Genomic DNA, 23,021 nt, shown 5'->3' with positions numbered 1-23,021 from the left:
TGTAGTTCTTGAGGTCTTGTGGTTCGAAAGTGTAGTGACCCCATGTTGCTTTTCTCAGCCATGTGAGTTTGTCTTAGCCCCAGAGTTTCAGGAATATTTGTACCAGGGCATTTCTGGACAGTCATCTCAGAGTCTCGATGTGGGAGTTGCCCAGGTGAGACAAAAGCCTTCCTCATGGTGTTCCACCAATATTTTGGTCTGCTCTGTGTTGTTGTTGTTGTTGTTGTTGTTGTTTTTATAGCATTTGGGGCCTGGGTTGTTCTAAAACAGCCCTGGGATGTGGAGAATGTGAGTCTAGAAGCAATTCACAAAGCAAGGCCCTGAGAGAGAGGGTGTAAACGGCTGTACTCTTTTAGGTACTTTTTTATGGCGTAACAGGCAGAGTCCTGCATTCCCTGTTTATGTTTACTCAAGGCAGGGAGGAAAAACAGCCCCTCTCAAAGGGATTTTATTCAGTTGTTAGCCTGTTTTAGAATAATAACATTTGCTTATTCGAGCCAGTTTTACTTAGTCTAGAAGAACACAGGTGTGGAACTAGACCAGTTCTACCGCTGCTAGCTGTGAAGCCTTGGAAAGTTACTTTGTTTCCCTGTTCCTCAATTTCCTCACCCTGTAAAGTGGGGAGAATAATGGCCCCTATGTCTTGTATTTGTTTTGAGGGTTAAGTAAGTTAATACACCTAGATGAGTGAAAATACTGCTTTTTGTATTAGTTAAGCACTCAGAATTACAGATGAATTTACATACAAAATAAAAATCACCCACTGTTCCATCAAGCCATGAACATTTAGTTCATTTCTCTCTTATTTATAAGTCACCTTTATAGTCCNNNNCTTTCCCTCGTGTGTATGTGTGTGTGCGTATGCTCACACACATGATACAGAGGGATCACACTATATTCTATGCAATTTATCTTCTGTACTTTTCTGCTTGTTTTATATCATGTATATGTTACTGTCATTAGGTTTTGAGAAAAACACCCTCATGTCTGTGAAGTAGTCTATTCTATGGGCATACTATAGTTATTTAACTTATCTCTTATTTTCCAAAATTTATTTTAAAAAGTTACTATTCAGAATAATGCTAATGAGCATTCTTATTCACGAACACTTGACAACAGCTATGATTATTTTTTTCCTGGGGATAGTTTTCTAGAGCTGAAGTTATTAATAAGCTATCTTCTCAAGGGGATTTTAATAGCTTATTTTGGTTGTTTTCCCCCCATTCCTCTTTAAATAAGCAGACTCAAGTCTAAACTACTGACTGCACCTTTCTAAATACTTTTATTCCCATGAGAAAATTGCACTGAAAGATTAATGAGAATTTGGGGCAGCAGAGTATAGAAGCAAGAAAATGGAATTAGGAGTCAGATGTCTTTAAATCCCATTTTTATCCCTTTTTGGAATGTTATTTTGGGTAACTTATTTCAGCTTTTGGAATCTCATTTCCTAATCAGTAATACAGAAATGATTTAAAAACCAAATTTATAGGATTATTAGAGAGATAAATGAAATAAAGTCTATAAAGTGCCCAGGATTGTGCCTGTCACAAGAAAAGCACTTAATAGCTCTCTTATCTCAGTTTCTTATGAATATATTACTAGGTGGCATACAAGCAACATAGAAGACAGGGTACCTGTATTTTAGACAAATTTATAATCAATTAGGGGAGTGCTAGAAATATGAAATGCAAGGTGACATAAAGCTTCATGTTCAAGATGATGCATGATAGCCCAGCTCATAAACCTAAATGTAGAGGATGTCCAGAAGAAAAGTGGTCAGAAGAGTGTGGATTTGGAAGTACGTAGGATATTTCTACGGATTCTACTCCATGGCTCCCCCACACCAACACACACAATTAGATATGTGGACCCAATGGGATTTGACAGATAGGAAGTAGTGTTTAACAACAAAGTTTTAGAATGAAAGCACGTTCTAGCACATTCTTGTATCCTACCAATAAAATCAATGGACTGACATTTAGACTGTTCTTTCGTGTTGGACATGTGATAAAACATATTCGAGTGGATGACAACACAGGCTGAGGGACGGTGAAGTTTTTTATCATCAATAATAAAGTGAGATATATTTAAAAGGTGCCTTGCCCCAAGAGCCATTGTTCACAACCTGACACGTGGTACCTTAATGTTTCCAAACGTAGGACAACCACCAGTGTTAATGCCTCTTCAGCCAGGCACATTAGCTCTCGGGTATTCTTGTTCAGGTTATGAGACATTTTGTCAAGTTTATTCTGCAAAGAATAATACTCCAAATATTGAGGGAATTATCAGTTAACTTTGTGAAACTCTGAAGAAACAAAATATCAGTGATAGTCCCTGGGAAGTAAGTACTTCTGCTTATTAGTATAACTTTTCAGTTACAAGCTGTAATAATGAAATCAAGAAACATGAAGGCTCTCGACATTTGCTATACATCTTATTTGAAGTCAAAATCTAAATCTGCGTGAGACAATGTGGAAAACACTTAACATATGCGAATTCAGTCAGTCCTTACAACAATTCTGTAGAACAGGGGATTTATGTCCTATTTTACAGGTGAGGAGATTGAGGTTCAGAGAGAGTTTAAGTAATTTGGCCTAAGTCGCACATCTAGGAGGTGGCAAGCTTGAGTTCCCAAACCATAAATGTCTAATTCTTAGGTAATATGCTTCTGTCCACTAGACATACTCTGGCATTCTTCCATAAGTTATACATTCTAGGCTTTAAGGGCGAGATTCTTTTCTATCGGTATTGATGTATCGGTGACTGAAGAGAAATGACCGAGCTGAGAGACACTTACAACAGACGATATCTATACCAACACAGAGGAGATACAGAATTCTTCTGTGCCTTTTCTGTCTCCCATTGATGAGAGCTGTGGGTAGAACAGTTCAGATGAGTGGCATAAACCTTAACCATTTGATGTTTAATTTCCAAGTATTGATTCTCATCTCTTTTCTGCTGCTGCGTTACCTAATGCAGCTGTGGGAAATTAAGTAATGAGCGGACTATTTAACTAGAAATCAGCAGGCAGGGTGAGATGAAAACTAAGTGCCGGACAAAGGTGATGGACCAGGCAAATGAAAAGTAGAGGGAAATTAATTGAATTGACTCTGTGACATTCATACTTACCACTGGAGTTGAGAACTGACTCCAAGCTCTGTCATGTCAGTCCTCTGCTTTCTTAATCATGAGGAAGGCACCACTTAACTTGACTAGCTTTTCAGTAATAAGTCCAGGGTCTCCTTGACTGCCAAAAATGCTCTTCAGAATTCCATCTAAATAAAATAATTATTTAGATATTGAAAATGTCAGCACAGTATTCTGACTAACTGAATTGTGATGTGACTTTGTAAAAGCCAATATTTTCTACTTTGCTAATTAGCTATTCTCTGTCTCTTCATACATATATCTATATCTCCGTATCGCAAGCGACACATTCATTTTATTAGGAATAATCGCAAATGTCAGAGAGTGCAGTCAACCAGATATGATTATAATTGTTATACCCGGTTGAAACCAATACATTTCTCAGCCTTAGTAGTGGTTTTAGAATCATTTTGAGAAATTTGTTTCTCACTGCCCACAGATCCTTATTACTGTGTCCTCTCAATGTGTATAATGCTGTGGGCATTCTTACAAATCTTTTTTTATCTAAATGTACTCCTGTAACGGGAATATCACATTATTTGTGGTTGTCTAGGTAATTGAAAGCTCAATCGTTCTTCTTTAATGTCTTTAATAGGTTTTCATGTTTCCCAGCTATAAAGCAAAGAATAAGAGAGAGAGAGTGTGTGTGTTTTGGACATGGCTCATTGTCTGACTTATCTGGATATCTCAACTTTCAAATTAATTGTGGAAGCAGAAATACTAGAAAGTTGATTGCAATTGATTTTTATGGTAGACGTTTCATCTAAAGCCTCTTTGTAGGCATTGGGAAAAGGAGGCATAATCAATATTAAGCTGATAGTGAATGTTTCTTTTAATTGGTAATTTAAATTAGTGAATTTAAAATTGTTTTTGGGGAGAAGTTTGAAGTATACTAGCGAAAAGGTAATTGATTTTCACCTCAAGATTTGTCTCACAATTTAAGTTAAATGGCTGTAATTTCTTTGTTTTTCTTAGGTCATTTTGTCATTTGAATGTCATTTATGTGACTTCTTTCTTCCTTGTGGAATGTGCCAATCAAGTATAGTGGAAATCCCCAAGCTTTCATTCTGTTTCTGACACTGGCTCTGTGACCTTTGAGAATTCTACCAGTTCTCTGGGCATCACTTCCTATGAAAGGTTGAGTCCCTGGTCTAAATGACCTGGGATGTCACTCAGAGCTTGTTAATTCAGTGACACTAGAAGTGGGACCTTCAAATACAATGTAAACATGCTTAGATTTAAGGAACTCTTATGATCGTCGGTGCCCGTTTGAAAACTGAGACCCTAATTCTAGTGTCTGAGTTTCCAAAGGGATATTCAGTTAGACTATTTGTAATGCAACCACTTCCTACTTCAAGGTCCTCATTTCACTTAATATTCTCCCAAAGGGATGTCAAGCTCTATTATTGCTGTTCTAGTTTTTCCTCTCAATAGAGATCTATAGCTGGCTTTCTTTATCTTGAAGATGAATAATGCTTGATATTAAAAATATCCGTGCCTTTCTTCCAGTTCACTTTTGTAATATGTTACTTTTCCCCCCACCATTTTTATCTTGGCAAATATAGAGCTTCTAGTGGAGATGGCAAATGGATTCAATTTTTTGTTTACTGATTAGTTGTTACTAAGTACTGCCTCCCTTAAGTAGCACCTGGAAAGATTCTTAAGGAAAATCTGGGTTTTGAGGGAAAGCATGCTATATTTGGTTTTTGAAATAAACTAAACCAATACCAAGTGACGTGTATACTATTAGCTTTCTATTGTTATAACCTTTAACCTACTTAAGAGTGTCTGATAAGTCACTGAAACTTTCTATTTGACTTGGCTCTGCAAAGTGTTTGTCGCTTCCTTTTCCATTCCTGCTGCCAACCTTTTTGTTCAGGAAGTTGTATTTCCCCCCAGAATATTAAAATATTCTCTGAACCATTCTCTGTGACACCAGAATTAACATGTTTTGGTCTATTCTTCACATGTTGTGTAGTTAGCTTTCTAAATAGAGGTTGAATTGTGTGATTTTCCTTTTGCAGAAACTTTCAGTCTTTCTCCTTTTCTCCCAAAAGAGGATCTAAGCAGCTTTAACATGGTGTTGAGGGTCTTCCCTCATCCTGGACAGATATCCATCCCCTGCCAGTCACATCTCAGACAGGGACTCCAGCCAAAGCGGAGCACTTGCTAGTCTCTAGATCTCTTTGGTATACTCTTGCCTCTCACCATCGTTGGTGCTTCTCCTTCAGACTGGAAAGCCTCCCCTACCCCCACCCAGTTTCTGTGCCTATCCTTGGTTTGAAGGTACACCTCAGAGATATTGTAGGTTCAGATCCAGACCAGTGCAATAATGGGAATGTTGCACTGAAATGAGTCAAATAGATTTTTTTGGTTTCTCAATGCATGCAAAACTTATGCTTATACTATACTGCAGTCTATTAAGTATGCAGTGGCATTATGTCTAACAAAATATACAAATCTTAGTTAAAGATCCTTTATTGCTAAAAAAAATGCTAACATCATCTGAGCTTTCAGGAAGTCATCACCTCTTTGCTGGTGGTGGGTCTTGCCTTGATGTTGATGGCTGCTGACTGCTCAGGGTGGTCATTGCTGAAGATTGCGGTATCTCTAGCAATTTCTTAAATTAAGACAACAGTGAAGTTTGCTGCATCGATTGACTCTTCCTTCATCGACAATTTCACTGTAGCCTGTGCTGCTGTTTGATAGCATTTTATCCACAGTATAACTTCTTTAAAAATTGGAGGCAATCTTCTCAAACCCTGCCACTGCTTTATCAACTAAATTTATGTGACATTGTAAATCCTTTATTGTCCTTTTAACAGTCTTTACAATATCTTCACTAGGAATAGATGCCATCTCAAGAAACCACTTTCTTTGCTCATCCATGACAAGCAACTTCTCATCCATTCAACTTTTATCATGAGATTACTATAATTCAGTCCTATCTTCAGGCTCCAGTTTTAATTCTAGTTACTATTTCAACCACATCTGCAGTTACTTTCACACTGAAGTCTTGAACCCCTCAAAGTCATCCATGAGAGTTGGAATCAACTTTTTCCAAACTCTTGTTGATGTTAATATTTTAACCTCTTTTCATGAATCACACACATTCTTAATGGCATCTAGAATGGTGAATCCTTTCAAGAAGGTTTTCAGTTTCCTTTGCCCAGATCCATCAGAGGAATCACTATGGCAGCTATTGCCTTATGAAACGTATTTCTCAAATGTTAATTCTTGAAAGTCAAGATCACTCTTTGATCCATGGGGTACAGAATGGGTGTTGTGTTAGCGGGCATGAAAACCACGTTAATCCCATTGTATATCTCCATTGCAGCTTTTGCGTGACTGAGTGCATTGTCAATGAGCAGTAATATTTTGAAAGAAGTCCTTTTTCTGAGCAGTAGGTCTCAACAGTGGGCTTAAAATATTCAGTAAACCATGTTGTAAATAGATGTACAGTCATCCAGGCTTTGTTGTTCCCTAAATAGAGCATAGGCAGAGTAGATTTAGCATAATTCTTAAGGGCCCTAGGATTTTGGGAGTGGTCCATGAACATTGGCTTCAGCTTCAAGTCGCCAGCTGCATTAAAACCCTAGCAAGAGAATCAGCCTGCCCTTTGAAGTTTTGAAGCCAGACGATGACTTCTCCTCCACCTGTGAGCACCCAAGATAGCATCTTCTAATAGAAAGCTGTTGCATCTACATCGAAAATCTGTTGTTTGCTGTAACTACCTTCGTTAATGGTCTGAGCCTGATCTTCTGGATAATTTGCTGTGGCTTCTACATCAGCACTTGCACTTCCCCTTGTACTTTTTATGCTGTGGAGATGGCTTCTTTCCTCGTGAACCGACCCCTGCTAACCTCCAGCTTTTCTTCAGCTTCGTCACTTCTCTCAGCCTTCATAGAATTGAAGGAAATTAGGGCCTTGTTCTGGATTAGGCTTTGGCTTAAGGAAACGTTGCAGCTGGTTTGATTTTCGATTCAGACCTCTCAAACTTTCTCCATATCATTAATATGGCTTCTATTCTTTCTTATCAAGTGTGTGTTCACTGGAGTAGAGCTTTTCATTTCCTTCAAGAACTTTTTTTCTTTGCATTCACAGCTTGGCTAACTGGCTACAGAGAGTCCTAGCTTTTGGCCTGGCTTGGCTGTTGATAGCTTAATCATTTCTAGCTTTGGACGTAAAGTGAGAGATGTACGGCTCTTCCTTTCTCTCTTTTTTTTTTTTTTTTAAAGATTTTATTTATTTATTCGACAGAGATGGAGACAGCCAGCGAGAGAGGGAACACAAGAAGGGGGAGTGGGAGAGGAAGAAGCAGGCTCCTAGCGGAGGAGCCTGATGTGGGGCTCGATCCCAGAACGCCGGGATCACGCCCTGAGCCGAAGGCAGACGCTTAACCGCTGTGCCACCCAGGCGCCCCTCTTCCTTTCTCTTGAACAATAATTTCGGTATTGTTGAGTCTCAGCGAACAGAGAGGCCTGAGGAGAGGGAGAAAGATGGAGGAATAGTAGGTCAGTAGAGTAGTCAGAACACACACAACATTTATCAGTTAAGTTTGCCTTCTTGTTTGGGTGTGGTACATGGTTGCCATAAAACAACTAGAATGTTACAATAGTAACATCAAAGATCACTGATCAACCTAATAAATATAACATACTAACAATGAAAATGTTTGAAATACTATTAGAATTACCAAAATGTGACACGGACACAAAGTGAGAAAATGCTGCTGGGAAAATAACACCGAATGACTTGCTCGACATAGGGTTGCTTTAAATGTGTAAAAAAAAGCACACTATCTGTGAACTACAATAAAGCAAATCAAAAGAAAGTTGGTATGCCTTTATACCTCCCTTGGAGCAACCCCCTAATGTTTTACTAGATTCCTGAACCGGAATTCATCATTTCCTCCTTTGAGTTCCTACACTGCATTTCTTGTACTTTTATTTTATTTTGACGTAATTATTTAGGTTTTTTGCATATTTCTCTCCCCTACCAACTTTGAGTGCATATTTGTCTTATTGTTGATTTTCAAAAGCTTATCTGCTTGCTTTGCACATTGGAAGGTTTTTAATAAACTTTTGCTGCCTTATGGACAGATTGGAAGAATGAATCTGGACACACATGAATTTGTCTCTGTCTATACTTTTTAAAATATTGGTTTGAATATACAGTAAGAGCACTAAAATAACTCATTTTACCAGTACAATTTAATAAAAGCATGTAGTTACCCCATCTTACTTAATGTACATAAAACATCCCATAAAGTTTTATTTGTGAACAAATGAGAGACAAATAATAATTTTAAATGCACTGACTTTGCCTCCAAATAACAAAACTAGTTTTAGAAGTGGACACTTACTACTTTCTAAACAGCAGGTGATTTGCTTATTTAATCAGGGATGAATAATATGCAAAAAAAGAGAAATGATAGAATTTGTATATATGATGAGATCCTGTATAACATATCTAAATAAGAAAATGAATGAGCACATCTTTGACCCAAGGAAGATTTTGTCTTGGGGAGAAATGTTTCTAATAAATTACTTGGTGAACTGCTAAAGTGCAGCAGGGCATGATGGTCTCACTTGGGTAGAATCAAGGGTGAGAAGAACTGTTTGGTCGCCTGGCCTCTACAAGAAGCAATAGGTTTCTTACCTGCTGCTGTACTTTCTGCCAGACCCTGTGTTTTTGTTCCACCAATTTTAATTTTGTGTCATAAAGAGGTAAAACAAAATTTTAGAAAAGTCTAAATTCAACTAAAAAGACGTGTTAATGAGAAGATGGAAGAGGAAATAATACTTTCTCTAGAAAAGGGGGGAAAACCCACTTCTTTTTATGTGCACAAGTAAAAAAATGAGCACATTTACTTAAGTCAAGTCACTGTCTGTAAGTCATATTGTTTCTTGCACTTGTCTGGTTATAACGTTTTGTTGGATGGGCTAAAGAATTTCCAAAGTGCTTGTGACACAGCTGAAGTATCTAAGTGTTCAATTGATTGTATTTTGCCTGAAATGTTATATCCTGCCTTATTACATTGAATCTTTCCAGAGACACTGACCTCAGTAGTGGTTCTTACTAGAAAAAGAAAGAGAGAGCTACTTTGTTTCAGTGAGGACGATACGTGGATGAATTCGTTTAATAACTTGGTGATATGATGAAGATGATTGAGGAACATTTCTAGCACACGTATAAAAAGCTGTGATTTAAAAAATGAAATTATTGGGTGGTTGCATCACTTTCATTTTGGGCGCATGATTTCCACCAGCTACTCAAAACAAGGGTTATCATCATCAGAATTGCTTCAGAGATTTTTCAAACTATGTACAGGCACTCCTGAGAATTCCAGTTTGCTTCCCTCAAGGGAATAAGTCCTCCCTACCATTTTCTCTATTCCCCCAAGCCCTGTAGAATTTCTGCCAGTTGAACCTCAAGCCTTGATCTCCTGTCTCTTTAGCATGGCTGACTTCTCTGCTTCTGACTGGGTCCAGGCATGTCTGACTCCTGTGGACACCATGGCAAAAGTTCCTTCGCTCTCCCCACCTCACATCTTGCTGTGGCCACTCTCCTCCTCTGTGCCATTAATCCTGCACATGGAACTGCTAGAGGCCTGTTCAGAAAGCAAATACCATCATACTCTTACTCTGTAGTTTAAAAACCTTTAATTGCCTATGTATTAAGTCCATGAGAACCTTACAAACCCTGACCTAGCTTTTCAGCCTCATCCCTTTCTCTCCATGTCCCACCACCCTCTTCCTCCCCACTGGCCTCTAAAAACTCTCTCCTAAACTCTAAGTCATTTCGGACCACCTGCATTTCCTGAGAGGACTATGGTGCCCAAGCCTTGGTTCTCACGGGAATAGTTCTGCCTCACTTTGTTATTTCACTTGATGGACTCAATAGACAGTACTTTCCCTGATCTTTTGGGTAGAATTGACTATCCCTCCCTTTCTGTCATCTGTAATGAATTTATTATACACATTCTGCATTCTGCTGCACATATTTCTTTACAGATTTGTAAAGAATAATAGAATATAAACTAGGATCAGGAGCCCATGTGTTCATGTCACAGTGTCCAACACCAAGTCCTTTTTCTGTCACTTAATAACTTAGTGCTTGTTGAATAAACATTTGAAAGAGTATCAGACAACTATTAAATTATAAATTCCTATAGGACAGGAACTGTGTCTTACCTTTTTTTTTTTTTTTTAAAGATTGTATTTATTTATTTGACAGAGAGAGAAAGAGCACAAGCAGGGGGAGCCGTAGGCAGAAGAGAGGAAGAAGCAGGCTTCGCACTGAGCAGGGAGCCCAGTGCGGGGCTCTATCCTAGGACCCTGGGATTATGACCTGAACCGAAGGCAGGTCATTCATGACTGATTGAGCCACCCAGGAGCCTCTCTTACTCACCTTTATATCCATTTAGTATCTAAACCAATATTTTGCATATAGATAGTGTTTAATAATTATTTATTCAATGTATAGTTGAAGAGAGGAAAGTAGAGCATCCCAGATGAAAGGGAACCATTACTGGAAGGCATAAGTACAGAGGAGAGTGTAACATCAATTGATTTGAGAAAAAAATCAGTTGTATGAAGACAGGAACAAGGAGACATGGCTGAACAATTGCCTATACTTGCTTCATTCCGTTATTTTCTAGGATTTGTCAAATACTGTAGGTAGCATGGTTTCATCATTGCTAATGAGCTTTATTTGTTTATTTACTTATTTTCTGGACCCTAGATGAGTGTTTTTGAGTCAGGGACAAATTCCTGGTTTAATCATTTGTGACAAGGATAACAGATGCCTATTAGAAAATTATTTTCAGTTTCCCTATCTCCCCTGGTCATTTATGTTTACAAACACATTTCTGTTCCAAATTAATTCCTTCTGTTTAAACTCTGTTGCTGATTCTCAGATTGCTCTTCAGGACATTTCACTTGTTCAGTGATCAGTGATCCAAAGAAATTACAGAAGATGTTACTTAAAATCTGGAGAACCAATCAAAACAAAACCCAGCCAATCTAACCTTACCTTCATAGGCATGATATTTTTTCTCATTGGCATAGCCTACGCATTGGTTGTTTAAGTCTTAAAGAGAGCCGACTCAAGACAACCTTGCATATAAAGATTTTTTTTTTAATGTTGAGCCTGAAGACACATTACTTTTTACCCCATAGAAGCAATACGTTGCTCAACAACTAATAGACAAAGAAACATAGAGTGAGAAAACCTAATCATGTGACCAATATATTTTTGAAGTGGTGTGCAAGGCAGGTACCTCTGAGCTGATGTTGACAGGTAGTGTTAGCCTTCAGCTTTCTACTTGGTGGTGATCTGTGCACCTCTCACGGTCACTAGCTCTTGGTGTTTGGACAAGTGATTGTCACCTGCAAACATGCTTCATGCAATGATTCCGGGAGAAGTAATAAACCCTGAAAATTGTTTAAAATATGTGCAAGGTCATTTCCCAGCTAGCTGTTAGCAAGTGAGCTGAAAACAGGTATTGCTTTCAGAGCAGGCAGGAGAAGGGATTGAGGAAAATGATGATACACAGTTTCAAGTGCTGTCACATAATAAGGGAAATGGTGTAATGTATTAAGGAGCAGAGCACAAGTTTAGAGACTGAAATATCTGGGTTTTAACTGCAGCTCCATATATTGCCAAGTCAGTTTAGATAAGTTAATCTCTCTCTGTTTTGGTTTATAAATGAGGAGAGAAGTTCCTTTTCATATAGTTGCTATGAGGATTGTATGGTATAAAATTTTTTTTTAAGATTTTATTTATTTATTTGTCAGAGAGGGAGAGGGCACACAAGCAGGGGGAGCGGCAGGCGGAGAGAGAAGCAGGCTCCCCGCTGAGCAAGGAGCCCGATGCGGGACTCGATCCCAGGACCCTGGGATCATGACCTGAGCTGAAGGCAGCTGCTTAACTGACTGAACCACCCAGGCTCCCCAAGGAACTCTTATTTTTATACTGGCATTCAACAGAAATAGTTGGAAAACAGTGGATTACCTCAGGAAGATAGCGAAGGCTCTCTAAAAAAATTACTAAGCTTTAGAAAAGTGCTACGTGCTCATGTAAGAACACACACATGCGTGTGTGCACCCACATGAAACCGAGCAGCACTGGAAAGAACAAAGGAGTATGTACAAATCACCCCAGATTCCACCCAGTGATAGAGCATATCAACCAGCGCATACCTCCTGGTCCCCCTATTGAGATATATTTAAGGCCTGTATCCACTAATATCCATGTTATGATGACTTCGACAAGGTGGCAGTCCAGTTTGTTCTTGGATTTTCCATGGATAAATATCTGAAGCCGACTTCCTTTCTGCAGGCGTGGTACCCTCTGCCTAGAGAGCAGGAACTCAGAGCGTACATCTGCAAGTGAATACCTCAGCTGCCATCCCAGTTAACCCCTTTTCCTTCTCTGCCACCTGCACAGAGCGCTCTCTGCTATTGTTACAATTCTGCCGTTGACAGGCTACTGGGAAGTTGCAGTAGGCCCTTTTGCTGCAGAGCCTGGCAGTGGTCTTGCTGCCTGTTTGACCCTGGAGTCCTGCTCCTTGCCTCATGGTGCTGGTCTCTGTTGATTTGTCAAGGCTTTGTGGTTCTGTTCTTGTTTAGTTCTTTCCATAGGGTCAGTTTCATTCCTAACTCTGGGTTCCATAAAACATCTCCACATTTTCATCATGCGTTTCCCTCTTTATGTCACTAAGAGCTAAACGAGCCATAATTCATGCAGCTAATATTTATTTATCTGTATCACAGAACAGTATCTTATTTATTTTATTTGCATGTCACTGATTACTATTGAGTATGAACTTCATATAATACGTTCAGTGAGTAAATGCCTATTCACTTCTTTAGCCCATTATTTAGAGAATGCGTTGCATATTTATAGCTTTAACATTTTATCCAACATATATGTAACAAATGTTGTATTTTAATTACTGTATCATTTCTGTATAGAAGTTTAAAATACATTCATTATCAGATAAGTTAAGCTTTTCTCTGAGGTTTGTGTAAAGCTTAGAAAGTATTCTTCATGCCAAGATTTAAAAAATAGTATGTGGGGCGCCTGGGTGGCACAGTGGTTAAGCGTCTGCCTTTGGCTCAGGGCGTGATCCTGGCGTTGTGGGATCGAGCCCCACATTGGGCTCCTCTGCTATGAGCCTGCTTCTTCCTCTCCCACTCCCCCTGCTTGTGTTCCCTCTCTCGCTGGCTGTCTCTCTCTCTGTCAAATGAATAAAATCTTTAAAAAAATATATATATAGGGTGTTACATTTTTCCCCCAATCTTTTCTAATTGATTCTGGCTGATGTTATATTTTCCATAATCTATTTTAAAATATTTCAGCAGAGACAGTATCATAGAGATGTGTGTGTTATGTTGTAGAGTTAAATCTAAAATATCTTAGTCAGAACTACATATTTGGTTGGGATCCATTAGTATTTGAAATTAATCAGAAGTCCACACTCCAGAAATGCCTACTCTGGACTGTCATACTGTCTTTATCTTGATCAGCACCAGAGGATTTTGTAATTACTCTGGATGTCAGAAATGGTTTGGTTTTTTTTTTACTGGTGAAGTTTATGGTGATCAGATTTGCGGACTGACCACTTTAGACCACTAGATGATTATAATAAAAAAGACAGACAGTAATAAGCACTGGAGAGGAAATGGAGAAACTGGAACCCTCACCTGTGGCTGGTGGGAATGTAAAGTGGTATGGCCACTTGGAAAAATAGTTTGGCAGTGCTCCAAATGTTAAAAGTAGAGTTACCTTGTGAACTGGAAATTCCAGTCCCAAGTATATAGCCAAGAGAAATGAAATCATGTGTCCACACAAAAATTCATATGCAAATGTTCATGGCAGCATTATTGATAATAGCCGAAAAGTGGAAACAGCCCAAATGTGTATTATCTAATGAGCTTGTGGTATATCTATACAATGGAATATTATTTGGCATTAAAAAGGAATAAAGCACTGATACTTGCTACAACATGGATGAACCTTAAAAACAATAGGCTTAGTGAAATAAACTAGTCGGAAAAGACCATATATTGTATGATTCCATTTATATGAAATATCCAGATTAGCCAAATACATGGAGACAGAAAGTGGATTAGTGGTTACCAGGGGCTGTGGGAGGTGGAATGGGGACTGACTACTAATGGGTAGAGGTTTTTTGGGGGGCGTGGGTGTAGTTGGTACAATGTTTTAACATTAGATGGAAATGATGATTGCACAACTCTGAAATATACTATAAAACTGCTGAATTGTACACTTTAAAAGGGTGAACTTTACAGTATGAGAATTATATCTGAGTAAAGCTGTTACAAAAGAAAGATACGTATATTAGCTAGAAATATTGCGCAAGTGAACAGGTCGTATATACCTGGTGAATGCTGTGTTTCCACCATTTGTAGTGGTGCTCTAGGCCTAAGGACTTCCTTGGTCATGGGTGCAGAATGTTTGGAGGGTTCTCTAGACTGATTTGACCAGAAGGTTAGGTGAATCTTGCTACCAGAATATTATCACATATGCCTTACGGTACTGTTTGGAATGCCTGAAAACAGCAGAGAGCCAGACCTCGGTTAAACACATAGAGCATATTGTGTGACTGTTTTGAGTCCCACTCAGTAACAAGTGTTTCTTGGGCAGAATTTGGTCTGAGACTTGACAGCAGGGTAATGGTACACCGTAAGAGCTGCAGAGCCTGCACATTACTTCAGTAACTGAAGGCAACAGGTATCTACCAAAAAGTCCATAAGGGATAGGAGAATTATTAACAGTTGATACCTAGGACAATTATTGATTTTTTTGTTTTCATCATGCCTCCAATTGCTTTACTGAATTATCTTATTAATTTTGAAAGATTTTTATTAATTCTCTTGGTTTTTTTTTCTAGATATAAAATTAAATCTGCACGTTGTATCTTATTCCCTAGAGCTTCTAAAGTGATGAATAATAACAGTAGTTGCCATTCATTTCATTTTGTTCTCAGGAAGTATAGCCAATACAAAAATAAAAACTCAAAATCAAAATTATAAATCGATAAAAAATTTGCAGAAATGTACCGTAAACACTTAACTATTCTTGTGACTTTTAGCACTTTATTTAACATCTCTGAATATTGTTATCTCCTCTGGAATATGGAGTCTGATAATAACTGCTACATTTTTAGGATTGTGTTGAGGGTTAAGTGAAATGATGTATTTAAAATGCTCATCATAGAGCCTGGCACCATGCTCATTAAATAAGTAGCAGGTGCAGAATTTGTGATGTGTGTTCAAGCTGGGTATGATAGGGTACACGGGAGGGAATAATCTGCCTTCCCAGAGCACTGCAGTGGGAAGAGAGAGGAATTCACATTCCCCACCAGGAATGAGCTTGGTGAGGAAATTTCGGGAAAGGGGATGCTGTGGGGAAAACGCGAGTACAGAAATGTGAGGCAATATTAGTGTAAGGGACTGCAAAAAATCTGAAATGTCTGGAGCAGAGTCCATGATATGGAAGATGGATAGAGGTGCAGCTGGAGATAAAGCCAGGGTCAGAATGTAGCAGGTATTTAGTGCCATCTTGGGGAGTTTGGAGTTTCTGTAGGTAATGGGTTTCCTGCAATGGGGCCATTTGATGAGGTTTTCCTGTATCTCCACAGAATCTTTATTGCTCTTGGAGGCATCTTGGTGAATGAACTGGGACACAGGAGGCAGGAAGATCACTTAAGAGCTCTGAGGTCTGGGAAGTAGTTGGGACTTGGATGCAGAAGCCAAGGTGGAGGGAAGCATCCGGGGAGAGAGGAATAGGGAAACGAGGGATTGGAGAGGCTGGCTCTGGAGTCTGGCTTGGAAGAGAGAGGGTGGGTTGGAGCATGTTGCTGTGTGAGGAGTTGCTGTGAGAGGATCCCACAACTGTGTAACAGATGACCACCAACTTGTTGGCTTGCAACAAGAGAAAGTTATTCTCTCACAGTTCTGGAGCCCAGAAGTGTGAGGTCAGTAGCAGAAACCAAGACGCTGGCCAGGCTGCTGTCCCTCTGGGGCTGTGACAGAGAATCCGTTCCTTGCCTTTTCCAGATTCTGGTGGCTGCCAGCATGCCATGGCTTGTGGCTGCCTCCTTTTGGTCTCCAACGCCAGAGTCTTAGTTCTCTCTGTTTTGTTCACATCGTTGTTTCCTGTCTGTGTCAAATCTCCCTCTGGCTTCTTCTTTTATATGTGATTATGTTTAGGGCTCACTCACATAATCCAGGATAATCCCCTCATCTCAGGATTTATAATATAATCACATCAGCGCAGAACTTTTTTTCTCCCAAATAAGGTCACGTGTAGGTTCTAGGGATGAGGACCTGCCTGATATGTTTGGGAGGGGGCATTATCTTGCCTTCTGTGGTTGCCACTTACTGAGATACGGAATGGAGTTGCAAGATTGGGGAAAATATAATGAGATTAGTTTTGTACCGGAGTTTTTGGTTTTTAAGAAGCCCCATATCCTGTTCTGTCTTTTTATCCTGTCCATTTTTGTTAAATGTTATGTATCTCTTCTCCAGCTTAAAGCAGGAATTGGGTTTTGTACCCTTTTCTGAAAGCTTGTATTACCCTGAGTTAACCTTATATTACTTCAAACCAATGGGTTCTTCTATTTACCTCAGCTCAGGCAAACCAGAGCTCTGACAAGTCACATTCTGAAAAAGCCTGGGTTTTCTTTTAAGTAATTTCCAAGAATATCAATCATACTGAATACCTTTAGAGAAACATAAAAGTTTTCACCCTTAATGATCTGCCTCTGTAATTTCTTTTAATATCTAAACTGAGTTCAACCCATGCAAGGATTGAAAATATATTTCTGGGTCACCTGGGTGGCTCAGTCTGTTGAACGTCTGCCTTTGGTTCCGGTCCTAGGATGGAGCCCTGAGGCAGGCTCCCTGCTCAACGGGATGTCTGCTTCCCACCCCCCTCACCCCCATTCTCTCTACCTCTTTCTGTCAAATAAATAGAATCTTAAAAAAAAAAGAAAAAATATTTTTATCACTGATCCTTTCAGCTCTGCAGTACTAATATATAAATACTTTAAACAACCAATTTCGGCAAAACTGAAAACAACCGAAAGTATTTTATTTCCAGTGTTTGTGGGAAAATGTGTGCCTGTATGATAGAGTTCTCCTTGGTTGCTCAGGCTACGAGAGGCAGCTATGGAGCTGAATTTGTAGTCTATTTGCACAACTTCAAACCTGAAAGTGTATTCTTATTTTCTTGAAAGCCAGATAATCTTGTTAAGTACTTTCCAATGACCCTATCCTTCAGAATTACTTGGTATCTAAGATTCTAGATGACTTTGACATTTTAGTAAGCTTCGTTTTCAAAATGCTTCATTTTTCATTCCTGAAAGCTTTACTTTTTGCCTATGCGTAACCTGTTTCCCCTTTGCCGTAGAAATTGTAGTTTCAGGAAAAATGTTTTTTTTCCTTCAATTTCTGTGCTTCATTTCCAGAGATAATATTTGTTCAATGAGTGATAATAATAATATAAATAGAGATTAAATAAATGAGTCCAAGATGATTAAATATTACATTCAAATCACTTCGAAGATGGGATAAATTTCCTTTCAGTTGCTCAAAAAACTTTTGATTTCCTTGTCTTTATATACAAAAAAAAAAACACCTCTGAAAACCATTTTATGTGTATGTGCATTGAAAAATAAATATATATAAATATATATATTTTAATGCATATATATGAATATGCATATGCCTTTATATATTTATTTATAAATAAATGCATATATAAATATATAATATTTATAAATATATAAAATATTTATATTTATATTTATATAATATATATAATATATATTTATATATATAGCCTCCAAGAACTTCCTTGTTCTAGTCTGTAAGACAGTATAACGCCTGGCCGAGTGACAGGGGGTATGTGACACGGGGTATGTTTATGATGCCAGTAAAGCGGTCACTCTGGTGTTGTTTCAGTTAATGGATTACTTATTAGGGCAAAGGCCCGAAATGCCACCTCTTCTGTTCTTCTTTTCATAAGAAGACACCTCACCGTATCTACAGTGAAAGAAGCCGATGCTTTTGACTGGAAACTAAAACCGTTCATTCGTTCGGCGGGTGCTGCTTGAGCCCTGGCAGTTGCGCTCCGTTCGGCGGGTGCCTAAGCAGCAGTTCATGAAGAGCTCGCGGGCAGCCAGCAAGGCCCCGACGGTGCCGAAGAACAGCAAATAAAAGGCTCCCAACAGTTGCTTAAATTTTAATCAAATCCAGAGGCATTCTGTTTATAGATACGGAACGACTCTGAGGGGGAGGCTGTATGATGCAGGAACTGGTTCTCTGTCCGCTCGTGGACAATTTATGCTGGGCTGTAAAATGAGGAAGCATTGTTCTGCTCCATAGGCTCTATTTTTGCTCCTGTGGAAAATGAAATGGAACAGTATCTTATTTGGCTCGATTTGTAAGCTCCTTTTTTTGTTCTTAGGAGAAATTAAACAGTTCCGATCAGGCACAGCAGTAGACTCCCTTTACCTGCTTAAGCTTTGTTGGCCACCGGGAGTGTTGCTTTTTGGAACTCACTTCATGTCTTCAATTTGAAGATTTATTCCCTAAAACAACTATAGTGTTTGTTTTGTTAAATTAACGCTTTAAAAGGTCACGAATAATAAAATTGTTTTTACTGCGGAACTATTAACTTTAAAATTTATCATACATATCAAGTAGATTTTCTTCTCCAAATTGCATCTGTGTTAGTTAGGATAATGGTATTTGTTTCCCTTTTAAAGAATTTTTAAAAAATTCAATATTTACCACACTGTCAAAGAAGAATATTTATTAGGTGATTTCATTTACTGAGTAGAAAGAGAGAGTAGCAGGCCTACAACTTTTAGGTTAACTCACAGATCACTGTTACCTTAATAGATCATGTTAAACTTGTTTGCTCACTGTAGACATGAAGAGTTAGAAGCTTTAGTATCCCACTCATAAAGCTTTATTATATATGAATATAACAGAGAAGGATCTTTGAACTTCTGAAAATTAAGATACTTATTTCAAGATATTCATTGGTGAGTTTTTAATTATATACACATACCTATAAATTGTTTTTTTTTCTCTAGTATATTTTTAAAAATAGTTGGGAAAAGTGCTAACCATTGTACCTGATTTTTTTTTTTTAGCATTGTATCTTAATCTGACTCTATTTTTAGGTTACTGTTTTTTCTCCCCATAACAGTTATTTTATATACAGTCCAATATTGCTATTTAAGTTGTTGTTGGTGGTGGGTTTTGTTTTTTGTTTTGTTTTTTGAGAGAGAGAGAGAGAGAGAGAGAGAAAATCTTAAGCAGGCTCCATGCCTAGTGTGGAGCCCAATGCGGGGCTCGATCTCACAAACGTGGGATCATGACCTGAGCTGAAACCAAGTTAGACACTTAACTGGCTGAGCCACCCAGGCACCCCTGCTGTTTAGTCATTTCTGTGAGTTTGTCTACCTAGTACAATTCAGGCTTCTTCAAATAAAGGGAACATGTCTTTAATATTTATTCTGTCTTTGGTAGTGTTTAATTAGGTCTCGGGCATAGAGTATTTCGTCGAAAAATACTTGCCGATTTACACTGAAGTCTAAAGGGAATTGCTGTTTTCCAGTTAGAGAACGACAAGAGTCTTTAGCTGAGAGGTCATTTTAAGGGGCTAACCAGGCTGTTCAATATGGCTCTTGGAAAGAGAATAAAAAGTACGATGGCCAGGAAAACTATAATATTCATGTTGGCCAGTTGGCCAGTTCTGTGCTAATAATGGTATGAGAACTATCTTAAAATCAGAAGGTGACTTGAGCATAAAATCAGAGCAGACAGGGTTATAGGATGAGCGAACTGACTGTTGTCATCGGGGAGGGTAGCTTGATGCATCAGTCTAATACAAGGGTTATAAGGGATCAATACCTATGAGGATTAAATAGTTAAGGGGGGAGTCAGGGAATCCTTTCTTCTGGATGGTCCTGGAAAGGTATTACTAATTCTTGCTTATCTACTCTCCTATTTCAGGTTTCGTGTAAAATGCGCCTCTTCCATTAACCTGGTATTTCTTCATGCAGGTTAGGGTTTAATTGATTGAGCCTCTGCTTTAGTGATGCTATTTCAATTGTATTCTTTTAAGTCCAGGAATTTTAATTGAAATTGGAGGATGAGTGGTTACTAGAACAACTCAGGCAATTCACAGATTATAATTGCGATTAAGTTATTTCTTCATGTAAAGTTTCTTACTCACATGCTACAGTTTTCCATAATTTCTTTTTAGGACTTTGCTCTCTTCCTTGTTTTAGCTACATCTAGATTTACAGAATAAAAAGATACATTCAGGATTATATGTATCCTCACATTATAAACTTATAATAGGCATTCAATTATAGGCATCCAGGCTTAAGCAAATGACAGCTCTGTGGAAGGAAGTGTAACTTTCCCACATAAAAGCTAATGAGTGGTGTGTGTGTGTGCACGTGTCTGTGTATTATTATTATTATTATTACAGTTCCTCACATAGGAAGCGAAGATATTTTTCTGTGGTGAATAAAGTTATGTTTGGTCTCCTGTTTGTCTCCATTCTGTAGTCAGGATTGCTCTTCATATTGGTCTTTGGACAGGAATTTATTTTATTTTATACTCTAGTGGCTCCACCAATAGGTATAATTTGGGTGGGGGGCTTCCATATTTCCAACACTTACAGGAAAATAAGTTGTTTCTTCTGGACTTCTCCAGACAGTATGGCATTTTGTGAAGAACAGAGAAGTCAGATTTAGAAGGGCTGAGTCCCCTGGATGATACCGGGCTAAGTGTGTTCTTACTCATTTATTCAGGCTCTCCAAGCCTCAGCTTAGTTTCTTATTTATAAAACAGCCTTTGCAATTGGACCTGTTTTATTTTACTTAATGTGAACGTGCTTTATTTCTAATAGGATGTAGAGGTAAAAATCTTCATTTCTATCACCAACCCGAACTTTATGATGAATTTTGATAATCCCTCGTCTTTTATACTGTATATACTATTTAAGAATATTTGCCTTTTCCAAACTTTTGAAATCGTATATGTTTGAATTTTATTGATGAAATTTGTTGTCAAACACCAGTGGGAAATTTAAGTTGCTAATATCAGGGGCTAATTTATAAAGAAATTATGGAGTTGTATTTCTTATCAGGTAAAGGATCCAAGATTTTTTTGTTTCTTTGTTTATTTTTGATCTTACCATGTATATTATGGACCGTAATAGCTAGAAGAAACAATGTTAACCTGTAGAATCTGTGGTTAAAAATGTTTATTTTTACTCCTACTAGAAATCCATTTTATATTTGGGGTTGAAAGTTGCAGGTTTTTGTTTTTTATTTTTTTTAAAGATAAATAGGCACTGAAATCACATTATTTTCTTTTAAATAAGTGTATAACATAGTTTTTGAGTCCCAACCATGTTGCACTATTTTGCACTGTCATCTCGACTAGATTATCATGAACTCTGAAAGAAAGAGCTGAATTACATTTTTTAAGGACACTAGTGAGCAAAAGGCTGGAGACACGGGAAGGGCTGAAGAACTTCCACTTAAGTGGAGAGCCACCTTTGTAAATATATATCACAGTAATTTTTCAAGTGGAAATGTTTTAATTTACTGTTTGCTAACCATTGCTGGAGTCACGATGTCTGCTTACGGTCAGAAGGATTATTTTAATTTGATTTCTGACTAGTGGTTTTTGAAGCCGACTTAATTCCAAATATAAATATGTCTAATATTTTCTCTTCTTTTTAGGAAATGTTTCAAGACATAATGTCATTTTTTTTGGTCTGTGCTGTATTTTCTGTTGACTGTATTTTTATTTTCTTACTGTACAATGATTCCATGGAAGCAATAATTTTTGAGAACCTGAAATAAGAAAGGATATCACTTTGATATTTAAAAAGGCCTTTCAGGGGCGCCTGGGTGGCTCAGTCGTTAAGTGTCTGCCTTCCGCTTAGGGTGTGATCCTAGGGTCCAGGGATTGAGCCCCACATTGGGCTTCTCCACTGGGAGCCTGCTTCTTCCTATCCCACTCTCCCTGCTTGTGTTTCCTCTCTCACTGGTTGTCTCTCTGTCAAATAAATAAATAAAACCTTAAAAAAAAAAATAAAAAGGCCTTTCAAATACCATGGGCAGTACAGATAAATGCGCATGAGTAGTAGTCTTGGGTGGAGAAATAAGACAGTTTAAAGATGAGATTTTTAGTATAAGTATTAACCATAAAAATGTGATTTGTTCTTATAAGTTATTACCAATTAAGAAAGGATGAGTAAGAAGGACAAATTTAACTTCTGGAACATTCAAGTCACCCTTCTAGATAGCCAGATTTTTTTGTACAAGAGTATAGCTTCAAATTATCATATTTAAGAAAATAATCTGTTTTTTTAGATGGAAATTTTTCCAATTGTCTTATTAATCAAGGCATACTGAATTAATTTTTTTTGATTACTCAGGGTTATTGTTATGAGCATAAAGTACAGGACTGCATTACTACCATTGAAGGTACACAGGATAGCCCAATATTAGAGGAATCCAAACTTTCACAGTTTCTGATTTTCCATTTTTATTCTGGTTTAGATATGGAAATATCTGTAGATAAGAATAAATAGATGCTCATAATAGCTTTGTCCACCTTTTAAATTTTTTCTTCCGCTGAAAAAATCTTTAATAAAGATTTGCATGTTCATCTTAAATTCCCAAACCAGAGTAGCAACAAAACTCCTCTGAACTGATGTCACAGAAATGTCAATAGACAGTGCTTCACTGTTGCCTTCTAATTGCGTGGACTGATGGGATCGTGTGCTCTGAATCCCAA

At 38.0% G+C, this 23,021-nt stretch overlaps 1 protein-coding gene across 1 annotated transcript in view; it reads left to right on the top strand.

The window, feature by feature from the left end:
* The window catches only part of CPNE8 (copine 8), a 210,098-nt gene that overhangs the window by 6,421 nt on the left and 180,656 nt on the right, over positions 1–23,021 (top strand). The gene's annotated exons all lie outside the window — the stretch shown is intronic.

Source organism: Ursus maritimus, unplaced genomic scaffold (assembly GCF_017311325.1).
Source record: "Ursus maritimus isolate PB19 unplaced genomic scaffold, ASM1731132v1 scaffold_26, whole genome shotgun sequence".
Lineage (NCBI taxonomy): Eukaryota > Metazoa > Chordata > Mammalia > Carnivora > Ursidae > Ursus > Ursus maritimus.
This window is presented reverse-complemented; position numbering and strand designations above follow the sequence as displayed.